At 46.3% G+C, this 18,702-nt stretch overlaps 1 protein-coding gene across 1 annotated transcript in view; it reads right to left on the bottom strand.

Annotated features, from left to right (window-relative positions):
- SOCS6 (suppressor of cytokine signaling 6) overlaps positions 1-987 on the bottom strand; it is a 37,975-nt gene extending 36,988 nt beyond the window's left edge. The window contains exon 1 of the mRNA XM_032872246.1: positions 855-987. The gene's annotated coding sequence lies outside the window, so the exon portion shown is untranslated. The remainder of the gene's footprint in view (positions 1-854) is intronic.
- Between the last annotated feature and the right edge of the window lie 17,715 nt (positions 988-18,702).

Genomic DNA, 18,702 nt, shown 5'->3' on the forward strand with positions numbered 1-18,702 from the left:
TTTCCGACTAACTGTGAAGTTGGCATCCAGCCTGCTGCGCACATTCCAAGTTTTGTGCCAGGACCTGCCACCGAGAAATGTCAATAGTTGTGCTACATAATGAGCCACAATGGTGTCCCTGAAGTTGCCAACTCCTGAAGCAAATTGAAAATTAAGGCCTGTCTCGCTTCCAGGGGCCGTTGAAAAGCCCACAGCCCCCACACCCGTGAGAGTAAATCCCATCCAGCAGCACCGTCACGCGCGGCACACGCTGGGGGGGGACGGGTGGCCGGCGCGACCTCCCGGCGGGCGGGGGGCGGCGGCGGCACAGACGCGGCCTGGGCCTTCCCGAGCCCGCGCGCCCTCCGGCCCCTGGACCGCAGCCCGAGCCCGAGGACCGGCCGAACCGGCCGGGCGGCGGGCTGCGAGCCGCGCAGGCCCCGCGCCGCCGCCCCAGGCCTTCGCCAAGCCCCGGCCTCTCGCCGGCGGGGCTGCGGGCAACAAAGGCGGAGGCCCGGCCCGGCGCGCCGCGGACGGGGAGGCCGAGGGGTCGCACCGGCGCTCGGCGGAAGCAGGCCTCGGCCCTCCCCCGCCCGGCTCCCCGCCCGGCCCGGCTTCCCGGACGCCGCTTCCCCGCCGGCCGCCCCCCCTCCCTCCCCGCCCGCGGACCCGCCGAGGCGGCCCGGGCCTCGCGCCGCCCGGACCCTCGGCTGCAGGCGCGCCGGGCGGCCTCCCCAGCCCCGCGCGCGCCGGATCCGCCCCCGCCGCCCCGAGGGGAGCAGCAGCCCCCGCGGCCAGTTTCCCGGGTTACGGAGAAAAGGGCGCAGACAGCAAAGCCCGGACCCAGCCCGCGACTCGGCTCCGCAGACGCTCACCCGGCGGCGGCCCGCTCCGCTTCCTCGCCCAGCGCCGGCGCGACTGCCGCGCTCGTCCCTCCTCTCCCGCAACTCCTCCCTCCTCCTCCTTCCTCCTCCTCCTCCTCCAGGAGGGGCGCGCGGCGGCGCCTGGGCCCGAGCGCCGAGCCGGAGCGGAGGAGCCGAGCGGGCCGCCCCGCGCCCTCTCCTCGGCCCGCAGCGCAGGCGGGCGTCCCGGCGCGGGGGGCGGGCCGGGCGGGGGGGGGCGTCCGGGGCGGGGGGCGGGGACGCGCGGGGTCGCCGGCGTCCCTGAAGGGGGAGCCGGGGCGCGCGGAGGGAGCCGGGGGCACGGGCGCGTCGGGGGACGCCAGGGGCAGAAAGGCGCGCGAGGGGCGTCTGAGGGCCGGGGGCGCGCGGGGTCTGGGCGCGTGCGGGAGCCGTGCGGGCGGGGTGGGGTGCCGCGGGTCGAGGAGGGGTGTTCGGCGGCCGGAGTGGGGCGGGGGGTGGTCCGAGCCGCGTCCCGACCGGCGTCCCCCCAGCCCTGGGGGCTGCTCTGGCCGCTCGTCCCGCGCTAGTTCTTCGGCCCTGCCTCCCCTCTTGGGGTGGCCGGCGCAGAGAAGAAAATCGCGGCCCTTTGGCGCCGGCCCTCCCTTTGCCTCTGCGGTGGGGGTGGCGGCCGAGGGGCGCCCACCTGGCGCGGCGACCCGGGCCCGGTGTCCGCCGGGAGCGAGGGACCGAGGACGGCCGAGCACGCCTTCCGGAGCAGGGCCCCTGTGGGGCCCTTTCCCCACCCCTTCTCCGGCTTCCTCGTCAGATGTGTTTGCTGACCGAAAACTTACTGCTTGCTTTAAGCCATCTACTGCTCCATGTAGTACTTTTTAATGTTTTATACCATAGTTCGCTATTGTTTGTGCCGCTGAATTTCACGGTAGTGTGATGTAAAAAGTTTCCTGTTTGTAACTTGATTTCTTTGGAAATCGGCTGAATGTGCCACCGACGTGTAGCAATACCAGCGGATTTTATTTTTGTCAATGAGCAGCCACAGGAAAAAAAAATTCATTTCTCTTTTGATGAAAAGCTATTAAAGCTAAGTGTCGCTAAAAGAAGTATTTTTTACTTTAAACGTTGTATTTCTTTAATAGGACCTTTTAAAAGAGAAACATAAGTTCATGTTCAAGTGTGAATTTATGTCTGAATTACATCTCAAAGCTGTTAGTTTAAAAAAAGCTCAAGTAATTGATCTTAATTACTATAAATGTCTAATTACAATATTCATCTAAACAAAATCTAGATTAGTAATTTAAAAATTGAATTATCAGGTAATTCGATTGGTTTTTATGACTGAAGAGTATGTATGAGGCTGATGTCCTCTAGTGTGTGTGATTCACTAGACCCAGTGTTCTTTTCAGTTCTTACCTGTATTTACGAATAAACCTGCACTGTTATTGTTATCCCGATGTAAATGCTACTCAATTCTCAAATGTCTACTTGGAGTGAATGTAAACTAAATAGAATGGCCAGAGAGGTTAACAGTAATAACAAGGAATAAGAAGCAAACTTTTCAACCCCCCCCCACCTCTTGTTTTAAGCCCCCTCAGAAGGAGAGTGTGTGGTATGGATTAGTGGGGTCTATCATCTGATCCAAAGAACCCAGTAGCCCCCAGGGGCCATGGGCCTGATGAGCACTTAGCCAAGCAATGCACACTGACTCCTCCAGCAGATAGGATCAAACCCTGGGCTTCTGAGTCTGTCCGAGCTAGTCAGCATCTTGGCTTTGATAGTTCATACAGTTGTGACCTTAACCAAGGTTCTCAGCTGTAATTTCAGATTCTAGTTGTAAAGAAGCAGGGTGGGGATGGGGGAGTGGCTTTAGAGGTGAACTATGTCAGATAGCTGTGAAGATTACATGAAATAATGCACAAAAACCACTTAATTTGGTGCCTGGTCCGGAAGGATTATCATTACTAGGTAATGTATATTTTATGAGCCAGGCATTGCATTAAGTGCTTTTGAATATATAATCTGCTTTAATTTTAACAAGTATCTTTAAGTTGAGTATTATCATCTCCACATTACAGATAATGAAAATGAGCCTTCTTGTGTATAAGTAGGAAATAACTTTGACACAGTTATTATGGGGCAGAGCTGAAATTCAGACTTCGGTCTCTCTGACTCCAGAATATGAGCTTTTAACCACTAGATTAAAATAGTATTAGTAATGCAGCAACAACTTTAGTGTAGAGTTGCTAGTGGCTGAATACACTATTAAAATCTTCCTGTTTGCCTGAATTCCAAACACTTCTTGGCAGTAGACACGTGCTCTCATCCAAGCCTTCCTCTATCAGCAGCTCAATCACCCTTTAGGGGAAATCTTATCTTTGCTTATACTCAGCACTGCTGAGAGGCAGGCCCAGGACTAAGACTGCTGTTTACACTCTTGCCCAGGATTCTCACCCTGCAGCAAGGGATGCAAACTAGGAGAGTGGAGGGGAGAAAGGGATTGACCCACCCTAGTAGGGTCCCTGGACCAGATGGTTCCTTGTGCCCGCCCCCTAAAGCCTTCTAATAAACTCCCGTTTTGCTCCTGCTAACCAATTTCCATTTTCTGCAACCAAAAAGGCTGTATGATAGATACATGTACTTGCTAAAAGATAATAATAGCAAAGGGTCTTATTGAAACTCTCCTATTGAGGGAGCATGGTTCCACCTTTTCCTCCTAAAATCATAGCTTCTACAGCCAGAAAGACCTTTCTTGGTCAACAACATCAATATCACCATTTTACGGAGGAAGAAAGAGACTCAGAGATGGTATGATGGGTCCAAGATGACAAAGTTAAAAGCAGCTGAGTCATGACTTGGCTGCCATCCCCGGACTTCCAGTCTGGTTTGATTTCTAGTATTAAATAAATGTCTTACCTTCCCCTAGAAGGGGAAAAAAAGGAGCCCAGACTTGAGAAAATTGGGTGGAAGCAGGATGGGATACAGTGGCAGCCTTCCACCCTCTGGGCCCCTGGGGAAAGCTGCCCAAGTGAGAATTCCACACCCTTAATTTTCCTTTCTCCTTCCCATGGCCCTTCTGCTGCCTCCCACCTTCCCGTCTTTGAGAATCCTGAGCTATCCCCCACTCATTCAAGTTCCTCATTTGGTACTTACACTGTATCGAAGAGGGCCCCTCAAGATCCATGTCCTTCCCAGAGGCTCGGAATGTGACTTGGTTTGGAAGTGGCATCTTTGCAGATGTAGTTGATTTTAGTATGAGGTCATTTTGGAGAAGGCTGAGACCCTGGTCTAACATAATTGGTGTCTTTATGAGAGACACAGAGGCAGATGCATGGGGAAGACAAGGTAAAGACACAGGGAGAATGCTAGGAAGGTAGAGATGGCAGTGAAGACAATCAAGGAAGCTGAGGAACTCCAAGGATAAGCGACAGCCAGCAGAAGCTAGGAAAAGGCAAGAAAGGATTCTCCTGTGCCTTCATAGCCAGCAAGGCCCTACCAACACCTTGGTTTTATACTTCAAGCTCTCAGAACCATGAAAGAATATATGTCTGCTGTGTTAAGCATCCAGTTTGTGGGGGCGCTTGGGTGGCTCAGTGGGTTAAGCCTCTGCCTCCAGCTCAGGTCATGATCTCAGGGTCTTGGGATCGAGCCCCGCCTCAGGCTCTCTGCTCAGCAGGGAGCCTGCTTCCCCCACTCCCCCTGCCTGCCTCTCTGTCTACTTGGGATCTCTCTCTCTGTCCAATAAATAAATAAAATCTTAAAAAAAAGAAAAAAAAGCCCCCAGTTTGTCGTACTTTGGGGTGGTACATGGGGAATGCATCCAGGACTCCTAGGTCCACCCACCCCAGGTGGCTGTTTGCTGGAAGTCTCCTCCCAATTCAAGCTTCTCTTTGCAGAATCTCCCGGTTACCAGTGTTGACCATAGGTCCCAGTGTGCCCAGACCAGTACCACATTATAACTGTTTTGTCATCTCAAAATTGTTCCAGCTCAGATAATAAATTCTGTGTTCACCTGGCCTCCATCCTAATGTGTAAAATAGTGACTCAGTTACACAGCATCAAAGCTCCTTGAGAACTGGACCCAAACTGCTTCTCCAGCCTCACGGTCCACTTCTTTATATCATACTTTGCTAGGCCACACTGGGCGACTTCACTTCCAGAAAGTTCCAGCTCTGTGCCTTAACTCATGCTCTTCTCTCTGCCAAGAATGTTCTTCCATTTCACCCACCCCTACCTTCTGATTATTTCTGTTTATTGAAAATCTTATCATCAGTCAAGTTCAGATCTGCCCAGTCAGAAGTGACATCATTCTATTCAGAACCCCCACCTTGGGTTCAACCTCTTTTAGAGCATTTTGCCCTAAATTGCAACAATTCTCTCTCCTCCTTTGAATGCAGATTTTTTTTTAAGGTTTTATGTATTCACTTGACACAGAGAGAGAGCACAAGCAGGGGGAGCAACAAGCAGAGGGAGATGGGAGAAGTAGGCTCCCCGCTGAGCAGGGAGTCCCATGTGGGGCTCAATCCTAGGACTCCAGGATCATGACCTGAGCCAAAGGCAGACGCTTAACCAACTGAGCCCCCCCAGGCGCCCCTGCAGATGCTTTGTCTTACTCATCACTGCATTATACTACTAGTGCCTTGAGTAAAGACTTTTCACACAGTAAAGACTCAAATGTTTGGTAAATAAATATGAATATTCCATTCCTCTCTCCATCTCTTTGGGGATGGCTCAGTGACAAATGGGCTTTCAAAATCCCTTTTAAAGATCCACTTCCAGATGTAGGGTGGCTCGTTAGACCTTTGGGAAGGGACCAACACCTGCTTTCTGGGGGAATGTCTGTGCTATTTTGATCAGCAGCTAGACTCTGCTCGCTGGCTGAAGTCAAAGGAGTGATGCCCACCTCCCAGATCAATGAGCTCTGAGGATTTTTTAAGACCAGCGGAAGGTCTGTGGACACCTGTTGAGTCAGAAAGGCGGCACTGCGACAGAACACTGTTCCTGTGTAACGAGTCCGCGGTGCTGCAGGCCTAGCTTCACGTGATTCTATTTCAGATCAAAGATTCCTATTTGTAGACAATTTAAAGAAATACCTCACTCTTTCCTGTCCTCTCCACTTCCACGATCCAGGGCCCTTCTGACTGCTTAGGAATGTTTCACTGTGTAAGGTAATCCTGTTGATTTAGTGCAAAAAAAATTTAGCAAATACCCATTTCCGATGAGAAGCTGATGGCATGAATTTGTCTTCCCAGAAATGTAGGAGGTATGTTCTGTTACAGAAAATCACCCTGTATTACCCTCGCCCCCACTAAGCCAACAATGCAAGAATGTGCTAGAATTCTTCCCTACAGTAGGCAGAGAGCCAGAGCTCCTATGGCCTGCTCAGGATAGTCTGAAACTGCCATCACAGCTCGGGGTGACGTGCTAGCTGTGCAGAATCCCATCTCTTTGGGTCGCCTGGATGGCTCAGTTGTTAAACATCTGCCTTGGGCTCAAGTCATGATCTCAGGGTCCTGGGATCAAGCCCTGCATCGGACTGTCTGCTTGGTGGGAGTCTGCTTCTCCCTCTCTGCACGCTCTCTCTCTCAAATAAATAAATAAAATCTTAAAAAAAAAAAATCCCATCTCTTAGAGAACCCCTATCTATGGCAAGGCAGAGTGAGTGGTTGGCTCGCTCACTGGATTCAAAAGCTAGAGCCAACACTTACAGAAAAATAAACTTCTACCTATGTTCGTGATTCTAAAGCATTAGAAAGTCCTGGCAAACCATAAGAAAGGAAAAAAAAAAACTGTGCCTCCTATGGCATTGACTAATATTCTGTATTAGAATTTTGTTCCTTTAGATTTGAAGGTCTTAAAGTACAAATACCTTCCCAGAAGCAATAGCACTTTCAGGTATCATTACCCTGTGATCCATGTATTACTATCATATTGTTATTTGATTCTCGCGTCATTTTCAACATTTTACGTCTAGGTGTTCCCCAATTTACCTATACAATTCCATTCTATGAGCTTCTTCGTAATTTATAAATTCATTTTACAATTCAGTGTTTCTAAGGAAAAAATGCAATGTCATAAATTGTCATTAGATTCCCAAATTATCTCCTCTACCCAACAAAAAAGCTTGTAATACAATTCAACTATATGACTAGAATGAATATTAAATCTTCCTGGTTATCCAATATGCTATACGTTATTCGAAAGCTACCCTCGTCTATCAGCAGCAGGCTCTTGAGGAATGAGTAGCAACTGGGAACCACATGGTTCAGTGAACACATCAGGACTCAGCCCCCAGGAGGAAGGGCTTTGCAGGACCCACATGCTGGCTTCCAGTCTACGCAGGAAAACTAAAGTAGGGGTCAGAGAAAAGTCAAAATTGCAAGGAAAATGTCCCCAGTGTAAGTATGGTGTTAGGTACTGGTGTGGTAGTGGGTACTGGGAGTGTGTTAGGTACTGGGAGCCCCTCGTATAAGTATGGTGTTAGGTACTGATGTGGGTTGAATTGTATCCCCCAAGAGATATGACTGATGCCCTAACCCCCATACCTGTGAATGTAACTTTATTTGAATATAGAGTCTTTGTAGACATAATCGATTTAGAACGAAATCATACTGGATTCGGGTGGGCCCTATGCCACTGACAGATTCTTGCATGAGGGAAATCTGAGGATGTGCACATGCTCTCATTCAGGAAGGCAGAGACCCAATCACGGAGACCTGTGAGCTGTAAGGAGCCAGAAGGCAGCTTCCACTCATTCCATATCCAATAAGTAGTTCCTGAGCATCTAAGTCCTAGGACATAACTACGTTCCAGGGGTAGCTCTCAGCTCAGGGGGTGTTTCTGCAGAGGTTAGCTGAGCACCCACTGTATTCTAGGCATAGTTCTTCTTGTGGTCGATAAGGAATAAGGACGTGAAAGTGCTCTTAAAGGGTTTAATTTAGTGGGAATGGGGGAGGAGAGGGGAGGGAAGAGTTGACACTAAATAATTAAGCAAATAAACAGAAAAGTCTAGATTATAAATGTGCTACAAAGGCAATAAAATGGGTGATGAGAAAGACAGTAACTGGGGGAGGGTTGGCGGCACTTGTGTAAGAGTCAATCCAGGAGGGCTGCTCCGAGGAAGTCATCCTCACTCTGAAACTTGAAGGATGAGGATGAGAAAAAAATGTGAAGGTCTCAGCAGGGAAGCCTTCTGGGAAAACCTCCAAGGTCTGACAGAATTTGGCATATTTGAGGAAGAAAGAAGACTGGTGTGGCTAGAACATGGTAACGGGTAGGTGGGAGATAAAGGCGGAATGGGGGGGGGGGGGCGTTGAAAATCATTTCAGTCTTATAGGTAGGGAGCTTTAGTTTTATTCTAAGAGTGATGAGAAGTAACGAGGGGATTTAATCAGGGGTTGGTGCAAACTGTCTCCTTGCTGCACGGAGAACGGATTTTTCTCCGGACAAGGTTAGAAGTAGGAAGAGTAGGAGCCCAGGTGAAGGGTGATGGCAGTTGGGACGGGGTTGGAGGTCACGGAAGTCAACTGCATTGATGTGGTTGGCCTTAGGAATTTAACAGGAGAGTACAACTAAGCGAAGAGCTAGATGAAGGGGTTTTGGTGATTATAAAACATATCCAGAAATTCTTTGACACTCTCCTCCCCTTGAATTCGGGCTAGTATGACTCCCTTTAAACCAGCAAGGCAAATTTATTTAATATAAAGTTTAGGCAACATGGCATCTTCACAAAATGACGATGGGAAGAATTGGTGAAACCTACGTGTTTCCATACTAGGTATGAGGGACAGTGAAAAGTCGTGGCAAGACACCAGAAGACGAAGAGTTTGAGCGTAGCAAACTGGAGGAGACTTAGCAAGGTGTTCAGACTCCTCGAAGTGTCCCTTTATCTTTGGAGATAACGATGCTCCTTTCCTCTGGGATACGGAGGACACCTCTGACCTGCTTCACATGTAGGTCAGAAAGTCTTTCCTGTGTTTTATGACCTGCTTTGGGCAAAGAAAATTCTTCCTGCTTATGCCATTTCTCAAATTCCTTCAGCTTCAAATCTTCAGTATGTCAAGGTGCCATATTTTGGGGTAGGATGTCCTGAACCCATCAAGAAAAGCCTAATTCCATCGGGCACCTGGGTGGCTCAATCACTGGGCGTCTGCCTTTGGCTCGGGTTGTGATCACGGGGTCCTGGGATTGAGCCCCGCATGGGGCTTCCTTCTCCGAGGGAAGCCTGCTTCTCCCCCTCCTGCTCCCCCTGCTTCTGCTCCCTCTCTCGCTGTGTCTCTCTCTGTCAAATAAACAAATTAAATCTTAAAAGAAAAGAAAAGCCTAATTCTTTACCAGAACTTTTGTGTCTCTGCTGCTATCTCTTCAAAGGATATAAGCCCAAAGGGTAAAACAAGAAAAACTTCTCTACTGACCTCTTAAGTTATAATCCTGTAAATTAAACTGACAAAAGACAGAATAACAGGCAAAAAGGCATGTACATTTTTTAAATTAATGTTAATATTTTTATGGGCATAAGAGCTTCATGGAAAAGAAGTAGAAACCCAGGGGCACCTGGGTGGCTCTGTTGGTTAAGCAACCGACTGTTGATTTCATCTCAGGTCATGATGTCAGGGTCTTGAGATGGAGCCCCCAGTAGGGCTCTGCACTGGGCGTGGTGCCTGCTTGGGATTCTATCTCTCCCTCTCCTTCTTCCCCTCCTCCTTCCTCCCCACTCATGTGACCCCCTACATGCTCTCTCTCTCTAAAAAAAAAAAAAAAAAAAAGAGTAAAAACCCAAAGAAGCATTTAGAGTTGGGCTTACATATAATTTTTTTTTTAAGATTTTATTTATTTATTTGACAGACAGAGATCACAAGTAGGCAGAAAGGCAGGCAGAGAGAGAGGAAGGGAAAGCAGGCTCCCTGCTGAGCAGAGAGCCCGATGCGGGAATCGATCCCAGGACCCTGAGATCATGACCTGAGCCGAAGGCAGCGGCTTAACCCACTGAGCCACCCAGGTGCCCTACATATAATTTTTTAAAAGGGCAATAAATTGTAGAGAAATAACCAGGCAGAGGAAGAGGGACTGGGCTCAAGGGCAATAAATTGTGGGAAGGGGACCAAGAAAGGCATAGTTATTAAGATTATTAAGGATTTTTACCCAGACTCCTCTCCTGCCCTCCACTCCCTTCCCATACTCTCCCAGCTCCCCTCTCCTCTCAGTGCCTCTTTGATCCTTCTGGGAAGAACATCCTACAAATGGAAATGTATATCACCTTCACAGAGGGAACACGCACCCTGCTTTTAGGCAGAAAAAAACGAAGGCAAAGAGCTCCTCCTGTGTCTGCCATTTCGGACTACCTTCAGCTCAGAAGCATCTATCGATACGCCTAAGTGGCATATCGTGGGGTGCCATATACTGACCACCTCCCAAAGTTAAAGCTGCTGCACTGGCAACAATTTTCCTGTCTTAGAATTTACTATGCAGCTAGATTCTTGAGAATGAGACTAGTCACAGATTACAGAATACCTTAAATGTGCTGAAAGTCAGATTTGTCTCAGAGAAAATACTGCAAGGGGCAGACATTGGAACTGTAAAAAAAAAAAAAAGGAGTCTTATATCCCTTAGCAGGCAACCAAAGACAAACACATAGAATGTCAGTAGTAATACATAAGGCCACCAGTCAATGACTAGTAAAGCATTCATGCCAATTATAACTTACATGGAAGTAATTTTACTCTTTTCAGCTAACGGCAGACCTGTTTGAAAGGGAGGAGATGTGTGCTCAGGCAGGGGAAAATATTGGTCATGCAAACATCTTGTTGCGTAACAATAAGGAACATACCTTTGGTATTGGTATGTGTAAAATTTCCTATCCCGAGTCACATCTCAGCAGTGGCGGGACTTGAGATCAAAAGGCACTCTCTTTGAAGGAAGTGTAGAAATGTTTTCAGTGAATGGTTTCCCCACCAGGATCCATTTTCATGGCCCTTTGGTCCTGAGTTTTGGCAGAGGTTGGGAACAATGGGTGCTAAGTACCCTCACACCGAGTGCTAATCTATGCCAGGCTTGCAAGAGGAGTGGCTCTGAACCTGTTTTGCCTGAATTAACCAACCTACCCAGCTTCAGGGTACAAAAGAAAAGAGGCTGTGTGTCTGTCCTTCCACAAGAGAAAAAGGAGTTGTTTCCTCCCCCATTTAAAGCCAAATGGTGACAAGCTTCAAGAAAACCAGAGAGTCTGATCTGGGGCCTTGGTAGGGGTTGTTGGGGTCCTGATGTTACGTTCACACATGAAAATGCTGAAGGATATGGACACACTAGGGTTGCCAGACCCAGTAGCAAAACAGAACAAAAGACTCACAACACCTCTGCAGTGTGGCAGGCCAAGGCTATGGGAACCACCTGTGGGCTTTGCGGGCCTGTAGACAGAGCTGGAATCAGGTGACTTACAAAGGACTCTGCCCCAGAGGGTGTTAAAGAGAAAAATTATTGTGATGCTTGTTAAGACAGTAAGGGAGACTTTCTTGTGATCTATGTAAAGACAGCTGGAACAGCGGAGAGAGACTGGCTTCACTCTGAACACAGCAAAGACCGCTGAGGCTTTACAGCCCACAAGCAGAGCGAAGGCGGCCAGTGGATGGAAAATTACTCAGTGGAAATAGGACTAAGTGGAGGGAGTCTTAGAGAGTCTTGCTAAATCATCACCATCTTGTGAGGAGACCCAAGCTACCCACAAAGAAGCCTAAGTAGGCAAGAACTGAGGCCTCCAGCCGACAGCAAGCACCACATGAGTGCACCATCTTGGAAACCCTCGCCCCACATCAGCCTTCAAAGGGCCCGCAGCCCAGCCCATGTCTTGCCTTCAAAATCAGAAGAGACTCCACACCAGACCCACCCAACCAAACTACTTCTGAGTTCTTGGCTCAAAGAAACTGAAATAAAATGTGTTTATTGTTTTAAATCACTAAGTTTTGGGGTGATTTGTTATGTAGGAGAGAAGTAATATACCCCATTTTACAAATAAGGAAAATAAGGCACAGAGAGGTTAAATAACTTGTTGGTGTCATTCAGCTCTAAGTGACAAAATCAGGATTTGAACTCACATCATCTGGTTTAGTGTGCCTCCTTGACATACCTATGCCTTTGCCATGGAAAGAAAGTGAGTTGTGACGCTCAGCATGGAGATGGATGGGACCTCCAGGTGGCCAACAGGTATGTGAGTGTGCCCATGGATATTTGACCATGTTCGTAGTCTTTTAGTTTTCAGAATTTTGAATGGATTTTTATTTTTAGAGGAGTTTTGGGTTCACAGCAACATCAAGCAGAAAATACTGATCATTATTTTTTAACCATCAAACCTTTGCACGTATGTGAACTTATTCGGTAGCCAATAATAATTGAGCATTTTATAATAAAGATTAGTCTGTGCTGTTTACACTAAAACTATTTTTGTGAAGGAAATGTTTTCTTTTACCTGATTTACCTCTCCATTCATTTTCACCTGGCTTTTATGATTTAATTTGTAATAGGCAGGATGTTTGATTGATTTTTTTTTTTTTTAGATTTTATATATTTATTTGACAGACAGAGATCACAAGTAGGCAGACAGGCAGGCAGAGAGAGAGGAGGAAGCAGGCTCCCTGCTGAGCAGAAAGCCCTATTCCAGGACCCTGGGATCATGACCTGAGCCGAAGGCAGAGGCTTTAACCCACTGAGCCAGCCAGGTGCCCCAGGATGTTTGATTTAAATAACTGAATGAAGTACTAACATTTTAAGAAAATAATATTCAACATCCACTTGTGAGGGTTCAAAATATATAAACTGCTTAATCTTTCAACCTTACTTATGTCCTCATAAAAGGTGCTGCACACCCTGGTCATGTTCTTGGTCTCATCTATCTTCCACATTCTCTCTTTCCGGTTGACTTCAGGGTAATCACCTTGCCATGTCCGTGGTAACCGTACTTTGCAAAGAAGAAAGTATGTATAATTACATGGGAAAGGGAGTGAGGGGAGCAAACCAGTTTCCAGCACTATCTCATTCCTAAACTTTTGATCAAGAGGAGCTGGGAAGGTAGAGTTAACTTCTAACTATCTATTAATAAGTATCACAAGACAAATGCTAAGTCAGCCAACTGCATACATCTTTCCCCTTTCCCTTCATTACCCCTAGGTTGTCAACTTGAAAAAGTATGACTTCAAATGAGACCCAGAAATAGAAGAGGCTGTGCACCAGCTTAGGAAAAGCACTCGGCAAAAGACAAGTCTTTGTTACATAAGGAAATAAATGAGCACTGATCAAGAAACACCGATTTAAATAATATCTTTCCATCGGGACATAGTGTATACTTCATTACAAGAGCAAACCAACATCTATTAAAAATAAGTAACTTGGGGGTACCTGGGTGGCTCAGTCGCTAAGCGTCTGCCTTCCGCTCAGGTCATGATCCCAGGGTCCCTGCTTGGCAGAAAGCCTGCTTCTCCCACTCCCCCCACTTGGGTTCCCTCTCTCGCTGTGTCTTTCTCTGTCAAATAAATAAATAAATAAAATCTTTTAAAAAAGTAATTTTGACTGAGCTTTTGAAATGGTTTTCTAACAGATCCTCCCTCTACAATGTTGCGTAAACTCAGGAAAAATCTGGCAACTCCGGGGTTTAATTTGGAAAGAAAAGCCACCGAAGACCTGGGGAGCTATTAAGGAAACATCAGTGTGATTCAGATTTCCTTCTGTCATTGACTGTTTACAGGTTCGGCTGTGTTTGAAAACAGTTCTGTAGGGATGGGGGTTGGGCGGGACAATAGCAGCCCAAGCTCTCAGCTCTCCTTCGGCGGGTCTCAGTGAGCTCCCGACAGGTGTCCCCTGCATACAGATGCCCCCGCACACAGAGCATCTCTGGGCTGAGTCGAGGCTGAATGTTGAGTGGCAGCGGGATGAACATGTTATTCCCAACAAATGGCTGGTGGGGGGGGCGGTGGGTTTTACTTAAGTCTTTATTTCTCGGTGGTACAGAGAAATAGGCTTCACTTTTAGATAGGCTGAGGACAGACCAGCCACACACACACATAAAAAATGTTGAGGAAGCAGAAAAGGATAGATCCAGATAGAAGGTCTTCCTACGTGGGCCCATGGGTTGTCCCAGGGCGTTCCCGAGGAAAAGGCCAAAATGCCCCTCAACAACTGACTTTCGCTCTGTCAAACCTTCCTGGTTTCAGGTTCCAGGTTCCTTGGGAGTCCCTCAGTGAAGTTGTGACATCCTTGGGTAGGGGCGTTGGGGCCCCTGGGCAGGAGAGATGCTGCCTCGACTTCTCTGCAAAGCATGTGAGGCTTGCTGGCTTGATGTGGGCGGAGAGATCCGGGGGAGGAAGAGGGCAGCGGACAGCTGCTGAGATGGACACGCTCAAGGGAAATGGGGGGCACCTGCCGCGGTCTGCACGTGCTCTCCAAGTGTCCTGGTGCCTTAGGGAGCGTGACATTAAACAAGCAAATAAAATGCATCACAACAGGTAGAAAGACCCCGAGGGACATCTACCTATTGAGTCATTTGGCATTTCCCCCAAATGTGTCACCCTGAGCAATAATCACAGGATTCTATGACTGACTGCTAACTTCTTCGGTATGGTCTGCAAGAGTCGTTTAAAAACACATCCTTAAAAAATTAAAATAAATAAATAAATAAAAATTAAAAAATTGAAAATTAAAAAATAAAAAAATAAAAACACATCCTGCAGGACACCTGGGTGGCTCAGTTGGTTAAGCCGCTGCCTTGGGCTCAGGTCATGATCCCAGAGCCCTGGGATGGAGTCCAGTCCCACATTGGGCTCCTTGCGTGGCAGGGAGCCTGCTTCTCTCGCTGCCTCTGCCTGCCTCTCTAGAGGCCTGCTTGTGTGTACTCTCTCTCTCTTTCTGGCAAATAAATAAAATCTTAAAAAAAAAAAAAATAACACATCCTGCTTATGAAGAGCCTCATTTACAACGACAACTTGCGCCGCCGAGCCGTCCTCCTGGAGATGCAGCCTCCAGCCTTCTGTGTCCTGCGCTGTGCGCAGAGAGGCTGCGGTCTGCGATGGCATCGCTCGCGCTTCCTCGCCCGCTGCTGTCCTGGCAGATTTGGAAACCTGCTGCGCTTGGAGACCCAGAGCGGAGGGCAGCCGGGGTGCGTGCTCCCTGCCCCCTCCTCGCGGCTCTGCGGTTTCAGCCGGGACCACCTTCCTTGGCTCTAGGTTTTGGGAGATACTTCTAGGCCCCTTCATCTCACACCCGGGCTGTTCCCTCCTCTTGCCTCGCCTGAGCAGCTGTGGGTGGTAATGGCTCTGTGTGGCCACTGGGTCCTGGGTGTCATCGTCCCCTGTGAGTCCTGATCTCTGCTCACCACACCACTCCATGCACTGTCTCTTTCTTAAGCTTTTTTTTTTTTTTGGTTAAAGCCTTTAGGTCCGCCTTCTGTTCTGCCAGAGCTCTGCTATAGCACCTCTTTTTTGCACAGCATGCAAATGGATGCAATTCAGGTCTGGAGCTTGGAGGAGTCGTATTGGAGCACACATTCCAGAACCAGGCTGTCGTTCCATTTTCAGGATAAGCCCTAAGCATACTCTGCTGGCCTGGCAATATGCTCACTTGGCGAGGCTGGACATTTCTCAGAATTCTGGGCCCTATATATTTCTGGTTGGTGGGAGGAGGTTGGGGGAGCCACAGAGACATCTGCAAACGGGAAGTGAAGTGGCGGTTAGATTATTCTGATGCTCAGGAGATCAGTGGAGAGGCCCAGGCTTCGGGGCAGCTCACCCATTTGGTTGCATTTTCCTGCCGGGCTCGCCTTGTTGGTCCAGGGGTTCTTCCACATCCTCCCCGTGCTGCTCTGATGCCTGGGTCAGGTGTGGGTTTAGCTTGGAGGCAGAAAGTGCCAGCTTCCCCTGAAGGACACGGCATCACCAGCATAAAGCGATGGGCACTTAGCAGGTTCCAGTCCGTCTCTGTGGGCTCCAGCTCCTGCCCCCCGACTTCCAGATTCCCTGACACTTTTCCGGGTCTGGTCTTCCCTTCCTGCCTATGGCCCTGAGACTGAAGACCACATAGCAGATAGAAAGACCTGACAGAGACCCCATGACTGTGCTAGGTCAAGCCATACAATACAACCATGCTTCTTTCTTTCTTTTTTTTTTTTTTAAAGATTTTATTTATCTATTTGACAGAGAGAGAGAGATCACAAGTAGGCAGAGCAGAAGGCAGAGAGAGAGGGGGAAGCAGGCTCCCTGCTGAGCAGAGAGCCTGATGTGGGGCTCGATCCCAAGACCCTGAGATCATGACCTGAGCCGAAGGCAGAGGCTTAACCCACCGAGCCACCTAGGTGCCCCTACACCCATGTTTCTATAACAAAGAATATATATAGTGGTTTTGCGTCTCTAGTAAAACCCCCACATAGTTATACCACCATTCTTTTATCTGCCCTATTTAGCTTCCCTTTTATCTCCACTACATGTTAAAATACTTCCTGTTACTTTCTTCTTTATTAATGCCATTTCAACTACAATTTCAGAGCCTCATTACCTTCTAAAATATCTTAGAAATAACACTGTGCAATGGTATTCTCTCTGAGAACATAATTAACTAATTAATGTCAATCCGAATGCCTGTTTTGAGGCCATTAGCATCCTCACAGAGGCTAAGATTTGGAAATTGAAATAAAATTCAAATTAGCTATTTTTGTTATTTCTCAAGCCATTTTATGGTCGTTATCAGGTTTTATGAAAATACTTAAAAAATCATTAACTTATAAATTTTAAATGACCTGTGTATTTTGCTTATCCATATTAATGCCATCCTCTCTCTCTCTCTCTCTCTCTTTCTCTTTAGTTTATGAATGTCTAAATTGGTCAGAAAATTGGTGTTATCTATCCATCTATTAAACTACTTCTAGTAAGCAACCTGCTGTGATTCCAGTATTTTATCAGTGGAAGGTAAAGACCTTTTATTGGGCCAGTGAAAATCTCTCCGCAGGAGCTCATTTCTGATTGTGACATTCATTGCAAACACAGACAAATTTCCTTCTCCCCGTATAGAATCTCTTCCACATATTTGAAACTCATTATTATGTCACACATGTCCTTCATGTGTGTGCATGTGAAACAAAGGGTCTTAATTAGTTTTTTTTTTTTTTTTTGACATTTTAGAAGTGGCTACATTCTTATTTTCTTTCTCTTTTTGGAATTTATTCTTCGAAGTTCCAACTCTAATGGATAGAGTATGTTCATTGTCTGATATCCATCTCAGACAGAAAACGTGACAATGCATCAGGTAATAACATTCAGAACAAATTATGTCAGAATTTTCTTTCCTATGAATACCTTTGCTTTTTTTAATTATTATTTTTATTAGTATATAATGTATTACTTGCCCCAGGGGTACAGGTCTGTGAATCGTCAGGCTTACACATTTCACAGCACTCACCACAGCACAGACACTCCCCAACGTCCAGAACCCAACCACTCTCTCCACACCCCAATACCTTTGCTTTTATGGACCACGTGCTATTGAGGTCCATAAAATATTTTGTGTTTATTTGTGTAAAATATTTGAATATTTTTATATCAGAAAAGAAAAAAATATTTTTGGAAAGATAAGTACGATAAACATGACCAACATAGATCTAAGAATCACAAGACATTTCATTCATGTCAGAAAGGAGTAAAAGAGAAAAAAAGGTTGAATTTTAATCCATCAGTGTGTGAAATGAACTGCGTGTAACACAGTATTTGGAAGCCAGTTATACCTCAAAAGCTTTTTATATTTCCCAACCTGAAAGACATTATTTAATGTTAACAATTAAAATGTGACTTTCTTTACTATGCGAACTCCCTCTTAAGAGATAAATAAGAACATTCATATTAATAAGATATGCATTCTCTTATTTAATTAAATGTCATCCACAATGGAACTCATCAATTTGAAGAGGATAATGGACTTGGGTAATGTTAGAATGTTAGACCACCGCAGAAACGAAGCCCCCAGAAACCAAGAAGAAAGCCAACACTTTCTTCTAATTTTAAAAATCATTTTCTAAATCATATACATAAATTGTCACAATGCTCATTTTAGTTCAAAGATGTTTATTTTAAAAGTAATTGGCACAGAAACAGGGCAATGTTCTATCCCACTAATTTTATAGTCCTGGAGAGCTCACTACAAACAGATGAAAAGCATGGTCAGTAACTTCCTGAGCCAGAGCTAAATTTGTAATTAACAGAATTTGTTTAGATGGGGTGAGAGAAAGGGAGAGAAATAAGTGCATAAGAAAGTGACCTTGAACCTTCCATAGTAAGATGTACTTTTAACAAATTGACTTCATTTTATTATGATTTTTATGATTAATTTTAACAAATTGACTTCATTAGTATGAGACATATTCCATAATTCCATAAAATATGGGCTAGCTTAATAAACACTAACGTTAATAATCATAGTGATTACCAAGATTTTTAAAAATCACTGGAATTTCTGTTTTCAATGTGGATAGAAATGAAGGAATCATTCATCTTATGAATTTTATTCCTTGCCTAATGCGACAATTATTGGATATTTCAAGGAAAAGAAATCAGTATTTCAAGAGAAGATGAAAATTAAAAATTACGAAGTAATACTTAGATCTGGAATTCCCAGTGAAATTCAAATTAATTAAAGGCAAAATGCTAATTATCTCTTCAGGAAAAGAAAGTAATTAAATTATCCTTTTAAAAACTAGGATTATTTTTCTATTCCATTTGAAATGGACTTCAGTATTTTCTATTTTTAAAAAAGATTTATTTATTTATTTTAGGGGGGTGATGGAGGCAGAGGGAGAGGGAGGGGGAGTCTTTAGCAGACTCTGTGACCAGCCCAGAGCCTGTCCCAGGGC

Source organism: Lontra canadensis, unplaced genomic scaffold (genome assembly GCF_010015895.1).
Source record: "Lontra canadensis isolate GAN:19392208 unplaced genomic scaffold, GSC_riverotter_1.0 scaffold44, whole genome shotgun sequence".
Taxonomy (NCBI): Eukaryota; Metazoa; Chordata; class Mammalia; order Carnivora; family Mustelidae; genus Lontra; species Lontra canadensis.